The sequence below is a fragment of the Elephantulus edwardii genome, unplaced genomic scaffold (genome assembly GCF_000299155.1).
Source record: "Elephantulus edwardii isolate Elephantulus edwardi_28Jun2011 unplaced genomic scaffold, EleEdw1.0 scaffold00045, whole genome shotgun sequence".
In the NCBI taxonomy this organism is placed as follows: Eukaryota; Metazoa; Chordata; class Mammalia; order Macroscelidea; family Macroscelididae; genus Elephantulus; species Elephantulus edwardii.
In genome coordinates, this window is record NW_006399795.1 from 4,077,509 (window position 1) to 4,090,932 (window position 13,424).

Below are 13,424 nucleotides of genomic sequence, written 5' to 3' on the forward strand. Positions count from 1 at the left end.
AAAATGATTCTTCTGCATGTAAACCTTTCCTTAGCCTTCGGTAGCCATGGTCTTATACAGCATTTGTCTCTTTTGTGACTGACTTATTTCACTCAACATAGTATCTTCTAGATGCTTCCATGTTATGCAGTGTTTCATGAACTCTTGGTTGATTTTTTTTAGTGTTGTATAATACTCCAGACCACCTGTGTGATGCAGATGACACAACCTTGCTTGCAGAAAGTGAAGAAGACTTAAAATGCTTCATACAGAAGATCAAAGACTACAGTCTTCAATATGGATTACATCTCAACAATCAAAAAACAAAAATCCTCCCCATTGGACTGATAGGCAGCATCAGGATAGTTGGAAGAAAAGTTTAAGTTGTCAATGATTTGATTTTTCTTGGATTCATTGTAATAACGGTCAAGAAATTAAAAGACGAAGTAGAACGGCGGCTGTGGTGGTGGCTTTCTGGCAGCGGCTTTCTGGCAGCTCAGGACTGAAGCGCAAGTAATAAAGTCACCATGATTCTCCAGAGGCTCTTCATATTTTCCTCTGTCATTCAGTCAGCAGTCTCAGTCCATTTCAAGAGGAACATTGGTGTTACAGCAGTGGCATTTAATAAAGAACTTGATCCTATACAGAAACTTTTTGTGGACAAGATTAGAGAATACAAATCTAAACGACAGGCATCTGGAGGACCTGTTGATGTTGGCCCAAAATATCAACAAGATTTGGAGAAGGAGCTTTTTAAGCTTAAGCAAATGTATGGTAAAGCAGACATGAATACCTTCCCTACCTTCAAATTTGAAGATCCTATATTTGAACCGGCTGAAAAACCCCAGTCCTAAAGCATTATGTAAAATTAGTTTGGTAATTTGTTATGGATTGATTGTACAATTAAAAGTAGTATCAAAATAAACATTATTTCACAGTTGTAAAAAAAAAAAAGAAATTAAAAGACGTGTTGAACTGAGAAAAATCTGCTGTCAAAGACTCATTTCAAGTGCCAAAGAGCAAGAATGTCAGTTTTGTTTTGTTTTTAAAAACCCTTTACTTTTTATTCTTATTTTTTGTGTATGTGCACTGTCAAATCATATTTGACTGGTACAGGAGGAGATTGCCCCTTCTTCTCCAGCAGAGCCTCTGGTGGATTCGGACCATGCACCTTCAGGATTGCAGCACAGCTTCTTGCCACTAGGCCACCAGAGCTGAAGAATGTCAGTTTAAAGGCGAAAATGTGTCTGACCCAAGCCGTGCTATTTCTAACTGCTTCATACACATATAAAAGGTGGACAATGAATTAGGAAGACCAATGGAGAATTAATGCCTTTGAATTAGTGGTGAATTATGCATGGTGTTAGCAAAGGATATTGAATGTCCCCATGGGCTGCCAAAAGAGTAAACAAATCTTAGAGGAAGTGTAACCAGCCTGCTCCTTCAATGCAAAACTGGTGAAGCTTAGTTTCACATACTTGGGGCGTGTTGTGAGGAGGGGCCAGTCCTTGGAAAGAGAAATCTTGCTGGGAAAGGTGAGCAAGACACAATGGATTGACAGAGTGACGGCAACAATGGGCTTCAGAATGGTGGCAAGGCGATGAAGGGGAAGCATAGGGCAAGGCTTGACCTGTGCGTAGAGTGTCTATGAGTCGTAGTTAGTTCAACAGCACCTAACGACAACAACAATAGGACTCCATGTGTGGATGCATTCCATTATTCTTTCTTCCCCTGACGGGTGCTTGGATTGTTTCCATCTCTTTGCTGCCAAGTCTGTAAATCTAAATGAGAATGAACTGAATTAGGTTTAGCTGGAGCAAGTGGCTTGTTCAAATTGCTACCCTTTTAGTTGGTAGCCCAACGCTTACCCTACTTATGCCACTGGGTTCTGGGAAGGGGAAAAAATGCCAAATCTAATGCACTGCTGTCGAGTTGGCTTCCACTTGGAGTGACTCCATCAAATTGCCATGGCTGAATGCTTATGGGACTGCCTGCCGTCCCCTCATGCTGGATTCAAACTAGCAGCATTTCACTTAGCAGTCTGACAGGCTGTACACTGTGCTATCAGGGCTCCTTGTGGAAGGAAAGAGAAGGCTGAGATTCTAGGGCTATAGATGAACAGAGAGAGGGCTGCATGGACCAAGAGCGGAGGTTGTCCTTCCTCTGTCTGTGCAGTTTTCTCCTAACAGAACTTCCCCCTTTGAAGCCTCTGCAGTTGCTCCCGGATGCAGAAAGCATCTTTGCTGTCTTCAGCCTTCTGTGGCTTCACCACTGACACCCACACATGCCTACAAGAGGGTGATCTGAGGACAGCTGGAGCCAAGCTCAGCATCAGAAACCAGGGTGCGAGCCAGTGGGCCTGCTTGCCTAGCCACCACCACTGGTCCCACAAGGAGCTGCAGAAACCCATTAACGTGCCACATCCAGGTAGAAGGCCACTCTGCTGTGGTTTGTACCCTCCAGCTCCACCCTTGTCCACTGTCTTTAGCCAGGAAAAGTGTGGTGAGGGTTAGCAGTTAAGCATACCCTCCCTGTACCCACGTGACTCACTTTTAGCCAAATAAGAGGCAGACATACAGAGTGATCGGCAACATCAGAAGAAGCACACACCTTAGACCAACAGGAGATGTAAAAGGCAACATTCACAGTCGGGCCAGAGCTAACAGGAAGGACTAGGGAAGAAAGATGCATGGAAACAAGAAACACAGGGATGAAGTAGAAAGAGTGCTGCTACAAAGCTGGTATTATAATCAATGTCAGGAAACATAACGTCCTTGAACTGTTGAGTGGGAAGCCAATTTGCTCTGTAAACTGTCACTCAAATAATATTTAAAAATTAATTTTTTAAATTTATTAATTTTAATGAAAGTTTACAGAGACTTAGGGTTTCCAGTCATTCATTGTTTCACTTTTCTCTCTGCCCACCCCCTCCCCCCAGTTTGCTCTTATCTCTGAAAAGTAAAAGAAAAACTCTTTCATTGTTATGTAATCCCTCCTCCCAAGTCCATTGCACCATGCAGCCTTCGCTCTGGACTTCTGTAATGACAAGACTATCCATTCATATATCCCGTTTAAACAGTTCTCTCCCTCATCTGTTTCAATGCAATATACATCATTCCTCCCCTCCTTTTCTGTCTTCCCTCAGCCCTGATGCCAGTCCTGTTTTACAATAGTGGTACTATGCAATTTTTGTCCTTTTGTGACTGAGATATTTCACTCAGCATAATGTCCTCCAGGGTCACCCATTTGGTACAATATTTCATTAGTTCCTTATTTTTCAATGCTGCATAGTATTCCATTGTGTGAATATGCCAGATCTTCTCTATCCATTTGTTTGTTGATGGGCACTTGGTTTGTTTCCAGCTCTTTGCTATTGCAAACAAAGCCACGGTAAACATGGGTGTGCATTTATTTGCTTGGGTGGCAGTTATGGTTTCTTTAGGGTAAATTCCCGGTAGTGAAATTGCTGCATGAAATCATAGTTAAAAATTAATTTAAGAACGAGTTCACACTCTGGGGTCAAACTCTTCCGCACTGCCACGATGAAGCTGTGTGACTTCAGGCAAGCGACTTAATCTCTCTGTGTGTCCTTTTCCTCACCTGTGAAAATGGGAATGTCCTCAACTTGCAAAATTCTTCTTGGGAGTAAATGAGTAAACGCATGTAAAGGGCTTATCCCAATTTCTTGGTGTCCGTGTTCCACTTTGACACGGCATTTACCTCAGAAGATGGTAGTTGATGTGAGTCGGTCAAGAAAGAGATTTTGTGCTAGGTGAGATCATATGTTTCTGCTGTCGAGCAGTGCTTTTCAGAGCAGACTGTGACATAGTTGAGGGGTGGAAATGAATTCAATAAGTGAAGTTTCTTAAATGTAACTGAGTAGACGAGATCAAACTGTGGCCCCGAGAGCCAGGGTGGGCACTGCTCCTGTTGCTCCAGGTCTAGAAGTGAGGGCTGTGTGGGTGGACGAACATTGCATTTCTCACAGTGGATCTCAGGATCTTAGTCAATCCAGCTGGAAGTCACTGTCCCAGATGGTGTAATCGTGAAGTAAAAGCGAGGGCAGAGAGGACAGGTTATCTAGGCAAGATCTCATGTTGGAAAGTGGTTGGACCTGCGTTTGAATCCTGAAAGCCTGGTTTGTAACAACTCAGGTTTTCGGGTGAAGAGGGGACCAGAGGGAGTACCCAGAGATTCCTACTCCCCGCTGTGCTGTCTGCAGGATGATGGAATGACTCAGAGGTGAGGGTCTGTGACAGTCATGGGGAGCGTGGAATGATGCCCTGGCACCCCATCAATCCCAGGCCAGAGTAGACCAAGGGTCCTGAGTGACCCAGAAAGGCGGTGGGACAGCTCAGAGAGAGTACAGGCAAGTCAGGGCTGGTTCCAACTGAATGGAGGGTCAGACAGAAAACCAGTTCTCCTTTTTGTCAAACACACACTTAAAACTCAGGCTACCAGCTATCCATTGCCATCAAGCTGACTCCGAACCATGACACTCCATGTGTATCCCAGAGGAACAGTGCTCCACCAGGTTTTCAATGGCTGGCTTTTCAGAAGTGGATCACCAGGCCTTTCCTCTGAAGCACTTCTGGTTTGACTCAAATCTCCAACCTTCTGATTACTACTTGAATATATTAACCATTTGGACCACCCAGAGACAACCCCCCTGATCCCAGCTCAGTTTGCTTGGGTTCAAATTCCAGATCTACCACTTTAGAGATACACAAAGACACTGCAACCTCAGTTTCCTGACCTGACAGTAATCAAAGCTCCCTTTGCCCCAAGTTGGTGGAAGTTCTGCTCCTGGTGGAAGGAAATGTTCAAGAAACAGTAGGTGGATTTTAAAAATTCTCGAATGAACTCCCTTCTGTAGCACAGGAGAACATGGGAGGGGTTAATGAGAGAAGAAGTGGGGAGCAGAAAGATTTGGGGTTAGAAGGCTGGAGTCTACCTCACTGAGGGTAAACCAGGGTTTAGCAACACTGATTCACTCTGTAAAAATGTAACTTGAATAACAGTAAGGGTGTCAGCTACAGGCAGAGGCTGGGGGCAGGGGAGCAGCCCTTGGTATATGCCACCTAGTGAGGCAGAGAAAACAATAAGATACAATGTCATAAAGTCTGTGCTGCAAAGACATAGAAGGCAGGCTAGGAGGGGCCAGGTGAGCAGACGGGATGGGGTCAAGGAAGGTCTCCTTGAGGTCAAAACATTTATGCTGAACACCGAACTGAATATTGTGAGGAAGGGGTCATGAGGGTATCCGAGGGAAGAACATTCAGGTGGAGGGAACAGCCAGTGCAAAGGCTTTAGGCACAGGAGGACGAGCAAGGAGGCCAGCCAGGAGGCTAGGGGTGCCGAGGGTGGGGCATGATGCATAAAAAAGTGATGAGAAGCAGAGCAAAGGCTCTGAACTGAGCTGGGGAATGAGGACAGAAGGATATTTTGGATATCGTGACAGAAGATGTGTTCCTCAGGTTGCAAGGCATTAAAAATGTCCTGGAGAACAGCCGCTTCCTCCAACTAGAGTCTACATTAATGACGCTGAAAGCTAAAGCTTCACCCAAGGAAGGACCTTTATTTGCTGATGTGGCAAGACTCAAAATGAGGAGAAAGAGCCAGAAATAGCTATCAGTAACTGGACTGTGGAATATACCTAGTCTGAATCTAGGACCATCATAAGCAATTTTATAATGAAACACGTAAAGATCAACATCATGGGCATTAGGGTGCTGAGATAGACTGGTACTGGCCATTTTGACATGCACAAACCGATGTTAGATCCTGAGGAGGATTCAGGATAAGGCAAAGTTCAGATCTGTTGTTCCTGGGGTCACTATGAGTTACAGTCAATAACTGGGAATGGAAAAGGAAACAGTAACAAAGAAACTCGACCAGAAGAGCTGTTCTAGACAATGATGTGTGACTGTGTCAATATAACACAAGAAAAAGAGTCAGTCTCTCTCTCTCTCTCTCTCTCTTTTTAAAAGATAACTGAAGAGCAGACCACTCAAGGACCACCATAAATCAACCCATCTGAAGCTGTTGTTATTGTTACGTGCCGTCAAGTCGACTCTGACTCATACCCTCCAACTCAACCCTATCTACAACTCAACCGTATATAGAACCTTGCTCTATCTTGAGCCAATTTCATTGTTTCTTGACACACCTACCTCCATTACTCCAGTCACTGAGTCAGTCCATCTCATCCAGGGTCTTCCTCTCTTGTGCTGTCTGTCCCTCCGTCCTTCCAAGCATGATATCCCTCACCACCACAAACTAATTGAAATCTGTGTTTACCTGATTCCCCACTAGAAAGAATATATAAACCCTTATATAGGATAAAGACAGGGTCGGTTCTATTCTGACCCATTCATCGTTTGTTCTGAATGTCTAATAGACCTCTTTTTCTTTCGCTCGCTCTTGCTTGGTGACTTTATGCAGTGGTGTCCTATCAAAGTCTCACATCCACATCAGAACTTTCTAGTTCTTACTCAAAGAGACTCCCAGACCTCTTTGGAAATCATCCCCCTTGACAGTTGACTCAACAGTACTAAATAACAGCATGATCTACTATGCTGGGAATGGCAAATTACAGAGGAATGGTTTCATGTTCATTGTTAAAAAGAACATGACAAGCCTTAGCGGGAAGAACAATATTGTTGGTGATAAAACGCTGTCCATATAAATACAAGTAAGGCCGTGGGCTCTGGTGGCCTAGTGGCAAGAAGCTGCGCCACAATCCCAGAGGTGAGCAGTTCAAATACACCAGATGCTTTGCTGGAGAAGGAGGGACAATCTCCTCCTGTACCAGTCAGATCCGATTTGACAGCACACACACACAAATAATAATTTAAAAAATAAATAAAAAATTAAATACAAGGATGGCCTAGTACAATTTGAGTAGCAGTACAACTATTACTCAGATATATACACCAAGATCTAAAGCCAAAGATGAAGAAAATGAAGATTTTTACTGACTTGCGCTGCCTGAAACTGATTGTAATCACCAGTAATTGGTGGCTGGGATGCAAAAGTTGTTAATTAAGAAGGACTGGAAGTTGGAAAATAAGGCTTTGGCCACGGAAATAAGGCTGGAGATAACATGATAGAATTTTGTACAACCAATGATATGTTTATTGTAAAATAATTTTTTTCCAAAAAATATAAATGTTGACTATACACATTGACTGGCCCTGATGTACTACACAGGGATCATATTAACTACATTTGTGGAAAAAATGGAGGAGAAGATCAATATCAGCAGTCAAAACAATGCTGATGGTGGAACAGAGCAGCCATCGCTCACATGCAAGTTCAATGAAAACAAAAGAAAATCCAAACATTACACCAGAACCAAAATATGGCCTTGCATCCCATCTGAACTTAAAATACATCTCAAGAATACATCTGAAAAAAAATAAATAAAAAGAATACATCTGATGCGCTGAACTCCATGACCAGACAAGCTGTGGGAGGATATCAAGGACATCATCCATGAGAAAAGCAAAAGGACAGGGGAGAAAGAAAAGATCAAAATGGATGTCGGAGGAAACTCTGAAGCTTGCCCTTCAACCCAGAGAAGCCACAATGAAGGGATGAAACAATCACATAAAAGAGGTAGACAGAAGATTTCTGAAGATAGCTTGAGAAGACAACACAGAGTATTATAATAAAATGTACAAGGACCTGGTATTAGAAACAAAAGCATACACTCAACATTTCTCAAGCTGAAAGAATTGAAGAGTACAGTCAAGTCTCAAGCTGCAATGCTGAAGAATTCTACAAAATCTTCAATGATGCAGGAAATTTTTTAAAAGTGCGAGGAGTACAAAGAGGCAATGTACTGAAAAGAATTGGTGGTAGACAGGGAGTTTGTCAGGAAATACATATGATCAAGAGCCAATGGTAATGAAGGAAGATGTTCAAAGCTGCACTGAAGGCCTTGGCAAAAAATTAAGTCCTTGGAATTGTAATTGGTATGTTTCAACAAACAGATGCAGCCCTGTACATGCTTACTAATCTATGCTAAGAAATTTAGAAGACAATTTCCTGACCAGCTTACTGGGAGATACTAATATTTGTTCCCATTCTCAAGAAAGATGACTCAATAGAATGTGGAAATTATCAAACAATATCATTAACATTACATGCCAGTAAAATATTGCTGAAGATTATTTAAAAATTACTAGAACAGTGCAGCAACAGGGAACTGCCAGAAATTCAAACTGGATTCAAAAGAAGTTGAGGAATGAGGAGTATCATTGCTGATGTCAGAGGAATCATGGCTGAAAGCGGAGAATGTCAGGAAATTGTTTACTTGTGTTTTATTGACTATGTAAAGGATTCTGAAGCTTCGTCTGACATACTTTGGACATGTTTCAAGGAGGGACCAGTCCTTGGAAAGGGACATCATTCTTGGAAGTGCAGGGATAACACAAGAAAGGAAGACCCTCAATGAGATGGATTGATTCAGTGACTGGGTTAATGCGGGTAGGTGTGTCAGAGACAGTAAGGTTGGCTCAGGATAGAGAAGGTTTCAGGGCTATTGTATGTAGAGTTGCTATGAGTTGCAAGTGACACAATAGCACATAACAACAACAACAAAGGCATTCAACTCTGTGGATCATAGTAAATTATGGAGAACATTGAGAGAAGAATTTCAGACACTTAATTGTGCTCATGTTCGACAGGAGATGGAACACTGCATGGTTTAGAATTACAAGCGAGGTTCGAGTTTCCTTAATATTGTATCCTTTCTCCATACCTATTCAGTCTATGTTGTTGTTGTTGTGTACCATAGAGTCAGAACTGACCCATAGCTGACCCTCTGGAAGTTTTCAGAGGCAGTTAATCACACAGGAGGAAATTGCCCATCCTTCACCCGTGGAGCAGCTGGTAGCCTCGAACCACTTGCCTTCAGGATTATAGCACAGCTTCTTGCCATTAGGCCACCAGAGCTCCCTGAGCAAATCTCTCCGCTGAGAAAATCACTCAAGAAGGTGCGTATATGAAGAAGAATGAATGGGGCATTAAAATTGGAGGAAGATTCCTTAATCTGCAGATGATACAACTTTGCTTGCTGAAAGTGAAGAATTAAAACACTTAATGCAGAAGATCAGAGACTGCAGCCCTAAATATAGAATACATATGGAATACATATCAACACATATGGAATACATATCAAGAAAACAAGTATCTTCATCCCTGGACCAATAGGCAACACTACAAAAGATGGAGAAAAGAAAGAAGCTATCAAGGATTTACATTTACTTGGTTCCACAGTCAACGCCCTTCATGGCAGCCATCAAGCAATTGAAGGACATGTTGTGTTGGGCAAGGCTTCTATCAAGGACATCTTGAAAGTGTCAAAGAGAAGGAATGCCACTGTTGAGACTAAGATGCGCCTGACCCAAGCCATAATAATTTCAATGGCTTTGCGTGCATCTGAAAGTGGGATAATGAATAAGGAAGATGGAAGAAGAATTGATGCCTTTGGATCATGATGTTGGCAGAGTATTGAATATCCTACTGTCTACCAAAACCTCAAATCAATCTGTCTTAGAGTAAGTACAGACAGGGTGCTACATAGAGATAAGGATGGTGAAACTTCATCTCACACAGTTTGGCCATATTGTCAGAATGAACCAGTCCTTGGAAATAGACATCAGGTCAGGGAGACAGAGGAAGCCCATCTGTCAAGGAGATCTATTGACTCAAGACTATAGCAATGGGTTTGAGGGTGGGGGAAATAGTGAGGGTGGTGCAGAACAGGGCACGGTTCTGATCTGTTGTCTGTAGGATCATTAGGAATTATAGTCTACTCATTACAACAACAACGTCATGTCTATGTCCTTAATATATCAACCGAGAAGATTTAGGTGTAAAAATACTCAAGCAGCAATGAGCACACTAGAGCCACATCTTGACTTCTAATACTGTTCTCCTTCATAAAATGATTCAGGTTTCCTTGGAGGAATCGCTGGCTCTTGGACTGGGGAAGGAGATATGTAAGATAAGCCTGGAGCACAGTATTAAGCCAGAGAGAAGAAATACCCCCCAAAAAACCACAACAATAAGGGATATGTCAAAGGGACACAGAAACTGCCGGGACAAGCTCAATATGGTCAAAGTGGGACCATCTGAACCACAAACCAAAGCATCTCTAGCTTTTAGCAGTGAATATCAAATGTAATAACAAAATCCCAACCTTCAAAAGATAGAAAAATTAATAGGACTTCATAACAATGAAAGACAGACTTGTTCATCAAAAGTCTTTACCAAAGAAGTGAAAATACAAATTCTAGGTGAGGATAGTATCTTGAGAACTGTATAACCAATAATAATAGTCTAATGACCAAAATATATAGAGATGATCATCTTCAGTAAAATGCATCGATACAGGGACTGTAGCATGGATCTGAGCCTGTTGGAGGTTATGATGGCTCAGGACAGGGCAAGGTTCAGATCTGTCGCTCACAGGATGGCTGTGTGTCTTAGTTGACTTGATGACACCTAACAACAAGAACAATACACACATACACCATTAACAATTTAAAAAAACAATAAAAACAAGACAGAATAACCCAAAAATAGAAAAAAAGAAAAGACTTAAATAGTTCACCAGAGGACATTCCAACAGACACCAAACACATGAACAGATGTTGTTACGTGCCGTCGAGTCACCTGCAACTCGTAGCGAACTTATATACAACAGCCCTAAACCCTGCTCTATCCTGTGCCAATTTCACTGTCTCTGACACACCTACCCCCTGTGACCCCAGTCACTGGATCAATCCATCTCATTGAAGGTCTTCCTCTCCTGCGCTGTCCCTCCACACATGAACTGATACTCAACATTATAAGCCATCAGAAAGACACAGATCAACCCTAAAGAGACCATAACTGCCACCCAAGCAAATACATGCACACCCATGTTTATTGTGGCTTTGTTTGTAACACCAAACAGCTGGAAACAACCCAAGTGCCCATCAACAAACGAATGGATAGAGACGATCTGGCATATTCACACAAAGGAATACCATGCAGCATTGAAAAAACAAGGAACTCATGAAATATACAAAATGGGTGACCCTGGAGGACATTATGCTGAGTGAAATAACTCAGTCACAAAAGGACAAATATTGCATAGTGACACTGTTGTAAAACGGGACTGACATCAGGGTTGAGGGAAGACAGAAAAGGAGGGAAGGACTGATGTCTACTGCATTGAAACAGATGATGTAGAGAACTTTTTAAAAAGGATATATGACTGAGTATTCTTGTCATTACAGAAGTCCAGAGTGAAGGCTACATAGTGGAGTGGACTTGGAGGGGAAGGATGACGTAACAGTGAAAGAGTCTTTCTTTCTTTTCAAGGAGAAGAGTGAATTGGGGAGGTGCAGGGAGAAAAGTGCAACTGAATGACTGGAAACCCTAAGCCCTTGTAAGCTTTTGTTAAAATTAATTTTAAAAAATGAAAAAAAGAAAGATACAGATCAAAACCACAATGAGATACCATTTAACTCTCATCAGGTGGCTAAGCTTGAACCTTGGTAGCACAGTGGTTAAGCACTCAGATGTTAACAAAACTATTGGAAGTTTCCACACTCCTGAGCCACTCGGCCGGAAAAAGACGTGGCAGTGTGTTTCTGTTAAGATTTATGTGACCTGGAAACCATATGGATCCTATAGGGCTGCTAGGAGTCAGAATCAACTCAATGGAAATGAGTCTTGGTTTTTTTATTCTACTCTTCCCCCACCCTGAGGATAGCTAAGATTAAATTGTTGAAAACCCAAGACCAGAAAATAAGAAATGCTGGTGAGCATGTGAGGAAATTGGAATTCTTCCTTATTGCTAGTGGGACTGTAAAATGGTACAGCTGTGTGGAAAATAGTATGACAGTTCCTCAAACTAAAAATAGAATTACCACATGATCCAGCAAATTTTCTGCTAGGAGATGCCTCAAAGACTTGACAGCAGATACCAGAGACTTGAAGGCAAGTGCTCATTATGGCACTATTCACAGTTGTAAAAAAAAGTAGAAACATCTCAAACGTTCATAGCAGACAAATGGACAGAACGTGGCACATACGTACAATGGAAGCAGGCAACCAGTAGGAGGAGAAATTAAGTCTCAACTGATGTCTACATTTATGTACAATATGCAAAATACAGCTAGAGCTTGAAGACACTCTCAAAACTCATATCTGACCGCCCAGCAGGTTTTCTAGGCTGCAAATCACACGGGAGGAGACTCCCCATCTTCCTCCTTCAGCGCTGCTGGTGGGTTTGAACTGCCAGCGAGGTGTAGCCTTTGGGTTAACAGGGCAGGTCTCTATAGAGCGGGCCACTGGGACTCCCTTTAAGACATTCTGCTGAGTGAAATCAAGAAATACAAAATGAGGTTAGCTATGGGCCGGTTCCCATTCAACAGTACACAACAAGTTTTTTTTAAAAAAGAAGTTTATTATATAGAGTTCTAGAAAACACTGCTCAGACATCAATATAAAAAAAAGAAAAAGAAACACAATGCTGCAAACACTATGGAAGGCAGCATGGCGCTGTCTCAAAAAGTTGGAAATAGAAATGTCATTTGATCCAGCAATTCCACTACTGGGAATATACCCTAAAGAAACCATAACTGACAGCTGAGTAGATAAATGCTCATCCATGTTTATCACGGCTTTGTTCATAATAGCAAAGAGTTGGAAACAACCCAAGTGTCCATCAACAAACTAATGGATAGAGAAGCTGTGGTATATTCACACAATGGGATGCTATGCAGCATTGAAAATCAAGGAACTCATGAAATATTATACAAAATGGGTGACCCTGGAGGATATTATGCTGAGGGAAATAGCTCAGTCACAAAAAGACAAATATTGCATAGTGCTTCTGACATTGGATTTGGGAGGAAACTAAGGAGATAAAGAATGTATGCTGCACTGAAACAGATGAGGGAAAGAATTGTTTAGGAAGAATATATGATTAGGTATTGTTGTCATGAAAAGTGTCCAGAATGAAAGCTACATAGTGGAGTGGACATTGGGGGGTGGGGGGAGATTGTATAACAATGAAATTTTTTTTTTTTACTTTTCAAAGAGAAAAGTGAACAGAGAGCAGAAGTGGGCAGGGAGGAAAGTGTGCATCTATAAATGAATGGAAATCCAAACTCTCTGTAAACTTTAAAGTCTAAGGGTAATCATTAGGAAAAGAGATAATCTCAAAAAATCAGAAGAAGTTGGAAATAATGGTACAACAAAAACTAATTTTTTAAAAAGTTGAGAAATGAACAAAGCATGGCAAAGGTAACAGAAAAAAAATAATTTTTTAAAAAACAGACATAGGGAAAAAAGAAAAGAAAAAGAAAAAATACAAGATGATTATATATTCCTTTTTATTATTTATTATGTGAATTAATATATATATAATACATAGGCAA

At 41.6% G+C, this 13,424-nt stretch overlaps 1 pseudogene; it reads left to right on the forward strand.

Moving 5' to 3' along the window:
• The first annotated feature begins 506 nt into the window (after positions 1–506).
• Positions 507–833, forward strand: LOC102866712 (annotated as a pseudogene).
• The last annotated feature ends 12,591 nt before the right edge of the window (positions 834–13,424 follow it).